Genomic DNA, 8,153 nt, shown 5'->3' with positions numbered 1-8,153 from the left:
GCATTTTTGTACCTTGACCAGTTCAGTCTCAATACTGTGCGAAGGTGGGAACAGGAGGCGGTGACTTATTGGTATTACTGTTGGGTTGTTAATCCAGAGATGCAGGTAATGTTCTGGGGACCTGGATTCTAATCCTACCGTGGCAAATGGTGGAATTTAAATGCAATAAAAATCTGGAATTATGAGTCTAATGATGACGATGCATTCATTGTTGATTATTAGAAAAACCCATCTGATTCACTAATGTCCTTTTGGGAAGGAAACTGCCATCTTTTACCTGGTCTGGCCTACATGTAACTCCAGACCCAAAGTAAAGTGATTGACTCTTAACTGTCCTCTGGTTAATTAGTGATGGGCAATAAACACTGGCCTAACCAGTGACACCATCATCTTGTGAATGAATAAAACTAAAAGGTTGGATATCAGAATGGAGGGTATCAAATGTAATGGGAGAGTTGAAGTGATAGGATCATAGTTGCAACAACAGCCAGAACAAAGTGCTTGTTGGTGTTCAGCCGGTATTTCGGAAAGAATTTCGAATTTCTAGGGAAATTGGTCATTTTGGCCACGAAGAAAATGTGTTTTTCTGACAAAGGTAATTACAGTGGAGGCCTGTATGGTTACTTTCATTTTTGAGGCAGGTTTCTGACTCATGGCTTTAATTAGAAAAGGTAGGTGTAAATCACACAAAAAAATCAAAAGGAAACACAGGTTAAAGATTGTAAAAACAAAGGAAGCGGTTGAAAGCAAATTAGGAAGAGAATTTTGGAAATATTCCAAAGCAATGGAGGTGAGATTAATAGCAGGTCAAGGATGTTCATGTAGGTGCTCTGGTACAGAAATCAAAGAACATGGCACAGTTGCAGTAATATGTTAAATTGATAGTAACTTTAATTTGTTTCAAATTTAAAATAAATGTTTAATACCGTCCTTCTTGGGTAGTGTTAACCCTTTCAGTTTCTAAATACCTCAATATCGCTTTTGTTTGTTTAAAGTGGTGCTTATAGGATTCAAGTGTCTCCAGCCCATTGTCAGATTTCAGGACTGTAAGAGTGAAATTACTGCATATTTAAATGCAGCTGGCAGTGTTTCATTCCCACTTCCCCAATAACAGCTTTGGATAAACAATTGATGCTTAATGTTGCCAACTTGTGAAATTGCTGGTTCAACAAATTCAGGGAACAAACCAGCTGTTTACTCCTTGCTTTCCTTTCAAGTAGAGGATCAATAAAAATCCTTCGTGCGATTGCTGCATATTAAACCTTGTTACTTAAGAAATTACTTACCTTGGCATTTGTTATATTCTTTTTGCCTGAGTTTGGAATTGATGAGATCAAATCCACATTAAGATAAAGGAATGAATATTCAGAAATGTAACGACAGTTCCACTGCTTATGGGATAAAAAAAATACAATTAAGAGGATCACCATTTTCATTAACTCCATAGAGCTGATTGAATCCAGACCACTCTTACTGTTATTCGTACATAGTTTATTTATACATCAGCATATCTACATGAGCACATATATCCTTGAGGCAGTCTTTTATTATAAACCTATTAACATAATTGTTCATTATTGGTGCATTAGGATGTCAGAAGTGATGCTCCATTAAAAGTTGTTCTTTGGGCACATAATTTCATAGAAGTAAGTTACCAAACTTATTTTGTCTCTTCTAAGATTGAAAATTACTATTGCAAATGTGTTGCCACTAACAATGGGATTTTAAAATCTAACAAAACACTTTTTTTGTAACTTTTCCAGTGCTTTAATTACAGAGCATCAGTAAAATTAGATTAGTCTTTGTTCTAACATCTCCACAGTTCATGCTTTGTACACAACCCAAAAGATATTATACAAATCTTTTTTACAATAAAGATGCCTTTTTTTTGCTATCTATCAAATTTATTAAAACCTTTTAGTTTTATTTATATTACCATTGGAAAAGGGTGGGTTAATAGAACCTAATTTGATGTCTAAGTTATGATGTTAACTGGACATAAATTATTACAAATTGGGTTCCACAAAGGATAAAATCCATGTATTTTCTCTATAAAATTCAGAACTTATTAGAAATTAATTTTTATTCAGTCTGAGTTCTTTTTGTGAAGATTTTATGCAGAAATTACTCTGTTTAAACATAAGCTGTAAATCTAGTTATCTGAACAGAATTTGAATGAAGCATATCCTTAAAAACTTGTTGTTATTCAAAATTATTCAGAATAGTTTCATTTGCTTCTACTTCATAAGGTTTGATCTAGGATTGTGAAATTTTATTTGTACTCTGTGCTTACAAATAATACCTGAAAGATGGCTCTGATTGGGGAATGTATGTAATTTGCTGACATTAATGAGGCAGAAGAATGATCTAGATCTGCTGCTGTTTTGCCTGCTGGTGATGTTTTTCGTTGATGTTACAATTTTCGTTAGAATGTCAAATGATATTTATCCTTGCTTTCAATGAAAAGACATGCCACCTGTTTAACTGCCAGGATTTTTTTAGCAGTTTAATGATGCTCGATTTGATACCTGCAGCTATCATTAGTGATTCTTAAGTGATTTCTCAGTCTAAAAGAGAAAACAAACTGAAATAAAAATGATTGTGCAATTTATTACTTCTTTGCTAATATGCGAATTTTGCTCAAATTCATGTACGTTACCTTATCTGTTGTTTTTAAGGTGAAGTATATTCTTACTACAGTGTTCTCTAACAGAATGGCGCATAGATGGTACTCCAAGCAAATTCAGTCTTTGTCTTTCCATGTGATGTGGGTTAGAGAAGAGGTCAGGCTTCTTTCAGTTGTTTGAGGGGAGAGGTGCTTTTATTTCAAATAATCTAGCTCACTGATTCATACCATCTAATATCTTGTATACTAAAAGGTAGAGGGAGACAATCCATGGCTAAGAACTTGTACAAATAAAAATGTGCTTACATTTTAACACGACGTGTTCACTGGACTTGAATGCGTTGCCTTTGAGCCACAGTTCCGGAATTGCAGTCCTAAATCTCCACAAATTTGTCTTCCTTTTAATACCCATCTTAAAAGCTCCCTCTTGATCAAGCTTTTATCCACCTCTCATCATACCTCCTCCTTTGGCCTAATGTTTATTGTTTACTGCCACTGAGCGATGTCTTGGATCATTTTCCAGTGCTAAGGACATATTACAAATGCAGCAGTTGTACTTGGTTGTACTTGAAGAGTGGTTGTGGGAAGGGTCTGAACAGTTTCCCTATGCTGCCTAATACTGTAGGTTTTAGAAAACATTTTAATGGAATATTCATTTATGCATTTCAATCTCAGAACAAGTAACCTGAGAAAAATATGAATTTTGCTACTTTTTGGTTGCCAACTCAAATGAATTCCTGGAAAATTCATGATGTGATCAGTTTCAGTGTGAAGTTCTAATGACTGGAAGGCCATCAGATGAGGAAAGTGCCCAAGTATCGGTTATAGGTTTAAAATTGTATTTTTTTTCTGGCTTGCCAGCAGCACTATGCAAGAGATTAATCTCTATTCCTGAAGACCCTTGGATAATCCGATGGGTTGGCAACTCTTTACTCTAAATCCTGCTGTCATATCAGTGAAGCACTGCCACTTATTTACAGAGATAAACACAGATTGCAATGACTAAATCCAACTTTGTTTGCCAAATCCTCCTCCCACACATCAGCTTTCAGCTCTGTTCACTTAAAATGCACCCCCATGTTGGCATAGGAATTTGTTTCTGTCATTGTCATTAATTACAATTATACTGGTAGCCTGAATGAGCAAAAACAGTACTCTTAGAAAACAGTAATGTTGAATTATACTTTATTCTCAGTTTAACTGTAATTTGTTTTTGTACTTGTTATCAATGGATATGTTAGACTAGAATTGTTCTGATCACATACAAAGTGTAGATCCATGTTCCATTTCTTGTTAGTTTCGATTTCTTTTTCATTCCTTTCTGTGTTTGACAAATTTGATCAATATTTTTGAGGAAGTAATAAGGACTGTTGATGAGAATAATCCGTTTGATAAAGTCTACATGGATTACAGAATGGTTACAAAACAAGGCTTTTAATGAGGTCCCCCATGGTGAATTGGTCAAGAAAATGAGAACTTATGCGATCCAAGTCAAAATGACCTGTTGGAACCAAAATTGACTGAGAGGTGAGAACCAGAATGTGATGGTTAGAGGGATAATTCTGACAGGAAATCTGTCTCTTCTGTGGTTCCAGAGATTGGTGCTGGGGCTCTTGCTACTTGTATACATTAGTGATTTGGGCTTAAGTATAGGTGACACAAAAAATGGTAGGATGGTAATTAGGGAGAGGTTTAGCTGTAAACTGCAGGTGGATATCAACAGACTGGTCAGGTGGACAGAGCAGTGACCAATGGAATTCAACCTGGAAAAGCATGAGGTAATGCACTTGGAGAGGGCTAACCAGGCAAGGGATTGCACTGAGTGGTAGGACTTTATGAAGTGCTGAACATCAGACAGACCTTGCTGTGTTTATTCATGGATCCCTGAAGATTGTGAGCAGGTGGATAAAGTGATTATGAATGCATATGAACCACTTGCCTTTGCTGGCTGAGGCATAGAATAAAGAGGTTATGCTGAATGGAATACTGCTTGTAGTTCTGGTCACCACATCGTGGGAAGGATGTGATTCCTCTAGAAAGAGTGCAAATATGATTTACCAGGAACTGCCTGGGTTCGAGAGTCTGAGCTTATAGGGGTTTCGTTGGAGCAGCAAAGTTTGAGAGGGGATCTAATAGAGATGTACAGAATTATGAGGGGCAGAGATAGGGTTGATAAAAAGGCACTTTTACAATTAGTAGAGGGGTCAATAACCAGAGTATGTAGATTTAAGGTAAGAGGTAGAAAGCTAAGATGGGAGCTGAGGACAGTGGGAGTTTGGTCAGAAACTTTCCTAACATTCAACGTTTAGAGATTCACTTGTGTGCCATTGCCTCCAGGACTATGGAGCAAGGCTGCAAAACGGGATCAATGTAGTTAGATTCTGTTGATTGTTGCAGACAGATGGCTCGAATAGCCTCCTATCCTGTGAACATCTATGAGTCTGGAGTTCCAGGATTTTGACCCAGTGGTAGTGAATGAATGGCAGTATAGTTCCAAGACAGATGGCATTTGTGGCTTGAAGCAGAATTTGCCTGTGGTGGTGCTCCAATTCAACTGCTGCCCCTAACCTTCTAGTTGGTAAAAGTTGACTTGTTAGAAGCGGCTCTCGAAGGAGACTTGGTGATTTGTTTCAGTATATCTTTGTTGATGGTACCCGCTGCTGCATAGGTGGTGAAGAGATTAAATATTTAAAGTGGTGGATAACATGATCAAGCAGGTCGCTTTGTCCTGGATTGTTGTAAATTTACATTGTCATTGGAACTGCATTCATCTACACAAGTGGAGACTACTGAATCACCTGAACATGTCCTCACCAATTCACTTGTCGCAGATGCATCTGCAACATGGCTTTATTGGTAGGATTGACCGTTGAACAGTCATTGTAGACAAGAAGTCCCATTTTCATATTGCCCTCGGTCATTTTCTGTGGCACTACCACAATACTAAATTGGATAGGTTTTGTACAGATCTAGTAACTCAGCTGGGCGTTCATAATGTACTGTAACCCGTGAGCAACAGAAGAGTTGTATTCAGCATCGATCTGTATCATGACCTGGCATATTCCCCACTGTCCCTATTGCAGTCAAGCTGGGACATTAATCCAAGTTTCATGAAGAGCACAGGAGCAGCGCAAGTGTTTCTAAAAATGAAGTGTCAACCTTGTTGAAGATGCATACTTGCGTGCCAGACAGCAGACGCAGTATGCAATAAGCAAAGCTGGGCAATCCCACAAAAAACTGATCAGATCTAAGCTAATCAGCCCTGACACATCCAGCTGTAAATGGTGGCAGACAATAAACAGTTAATAGGAGAGGAGGTTCTACACATCCCCGTCCTCAAGGATGGGGGATCCCAGCACATCAGTGCAAAAGACAACACTCTAACATTTGGATCCATCTGCAGCCAGAAGTGTGAAATGGGTGATCCATCTTTGCCTGCTGTTGAGATCCCCAGCAGTACCGATACCAGTCTTTAGCCAACTTGATTCATTCCATGCATTTTCAAAAAACAACTGAAGGCAATGGATACTGCAGAGTCAAGAAAATCTCTATCTCAAAAAAGAGAACATCTAATTATCTCCCCTTGGCATTAAATGGTATTACCATCACTGAATCCCCCACTAATCACTTCTAGATGACTGATAGACAATGAGTTACTCACTGTTGAATTTCTATTTATTTGGCTTGTCCAGTTCCTGGTTAACAGAAACCCTAAAAGATAGTGATAGTGGAAGATTCAATGATGGTGATGCCATTGATGTCAAAAGAAGATGTTGAAATTTTCTCTTATTGCAGGTTCTCATTGCCTGGCACTTGTATGATGAATATGTTACTTAGCATTTCACAAGTCAACTTGAGTATTTTCCAGGTCTTGCTGCAAATAGACATGATCTGCCTCAGTATCTGAGGAATTTTGAATGATAGTAAACATTGTGCAATCATCAGTGAACATCCCACTACTGTCCTCGTGATGGAGGGAAAGTCATTGATGAAACAGCTAAAGATGGTTGGACCTGGCTCACTGTCGCCTAAACTCCAGCAGGGAGGTTCTGGGACTGAGATGATTGGTCTCTAACAAGTGTAACCACCTTCCTTTGTTCTAGGCATTACTCCAACTAGAGGTTCTCACTTTCTGATCAGATTTAGGATTTATTTACCAATGGAATAACAATGCCAAAAACCATCCTTCCCTAAATTCCAGCCTGCAAAATTTAACAGTGCAAACGATAACGATCTGCATATCTCTACTTTGTGCAATGCCTCCTCAGACACTATGTTAAAGGACAACTTTGTTCTAATTGATGCTGCACCAGTAAAAAATATCATCAGCGGAATTCGATCTGTTAATTTTAACATTTTATCAAATTTCATCAAAGGAAGAACTTTTCAACTTTATCACTTTCAGATGTACAATTCTAGATGTCACTTAGTGTTGGGGAAGAATGATTGCAACAGTGAAATGTTTTATGAAGTTGAAGAAACAAGGTAACAACATTGTAGAAATAAAAAGTAAAAATAGATGAACTAAATAGCAGGTCAAGGAAAACATGTTGTTATCCTGGATGTATTTCATTTGATTTATTCTATCTTTTAAAATAACAGCTGCAGTGATCAAAACTTCTAAACACAATAACAGTAAGTTACAAATCTATCAAATTATAGTATCATAAATTACAATGGGTCACACGGACACTAGGACAATCCTTACAACTGATACATTCTGATTTCTGGTACAACTGCAAATTCTGCTGCTGTGACAAAACCAGCTTTCATAAAAGGGAGGTTTGATTTTATGCCCTGCTTCTGAAGATTATTTTACTATTCTGGTCAACAATAATGATCCCTCAATCAAAAAATGTCTCCTGTTAATGCAAGCTAAAAGTTGTACAAGAATCATGATGGCTAACAGACTAAAATTATTATGCACTTACGCAAATTCAGAAGCTGAACATCCTATTCTGACCTATTGTATATTATGTGAGTACTCCCTCCTAGAGTTCCCAAATTACTTATGGAAATTGAACAATAATAGCAATGCTTGACTAATTTTCTTCTGAAAATGGTTTTGGAAGAAATTTATTAATTAGTTAACACTGTAAGACAGTAGCTTATTTTAAATCACCCCCAGGAAAGAAGTCAGTACATTAGCCAATGTGCTAATGGGAGAGTTTCAGGGAACCAGCTGCAACTGAAGAGATTGTTCAATGCTCTAAGAATTGGGGAATGTGCATGCAGTGCTTCCAGTTTTTATTTCTCCCTTTATTCGCAGCATTTCTTTATGTTGTAATTGGCTGAGCAGTATTTTAAGCATCAGGTATTATTTGGTCATATTAAGTTCCTCCATTTTGCCCCTCGGTTTTTCTATTATACCCTATGGCTTTTCTGTCACCATCTCTTAGACTTTTCTTTCACATTTATTTAGATGGTGTTTCACCCCCTGGTTTGCCAGTTATAGATTTATTCCTCGAGTTCTCAATAATCTTCTTGATCTGTGTTTGTCAGATTATATAACTTGTCATTGTTTCTG

The sequence above is a fragment of the Rhincodon typus genome, chromosome 28, assembly GCF_021869965.1.
Source record: "Rhincodon typus isolate 14 chromosome 28, sRhiTyp1.1, whole genome shotgun sequence".
Classification (NCBI taxonomy): Eukaryota; Metazoa; Chordata; class Chondrichthyes; order Orectolobiformes; family Rhincodontidae; genus Rhincodon; species Rhincodon typus.
Note: the sequence above shows the minus strand (reverse complement) of the source record.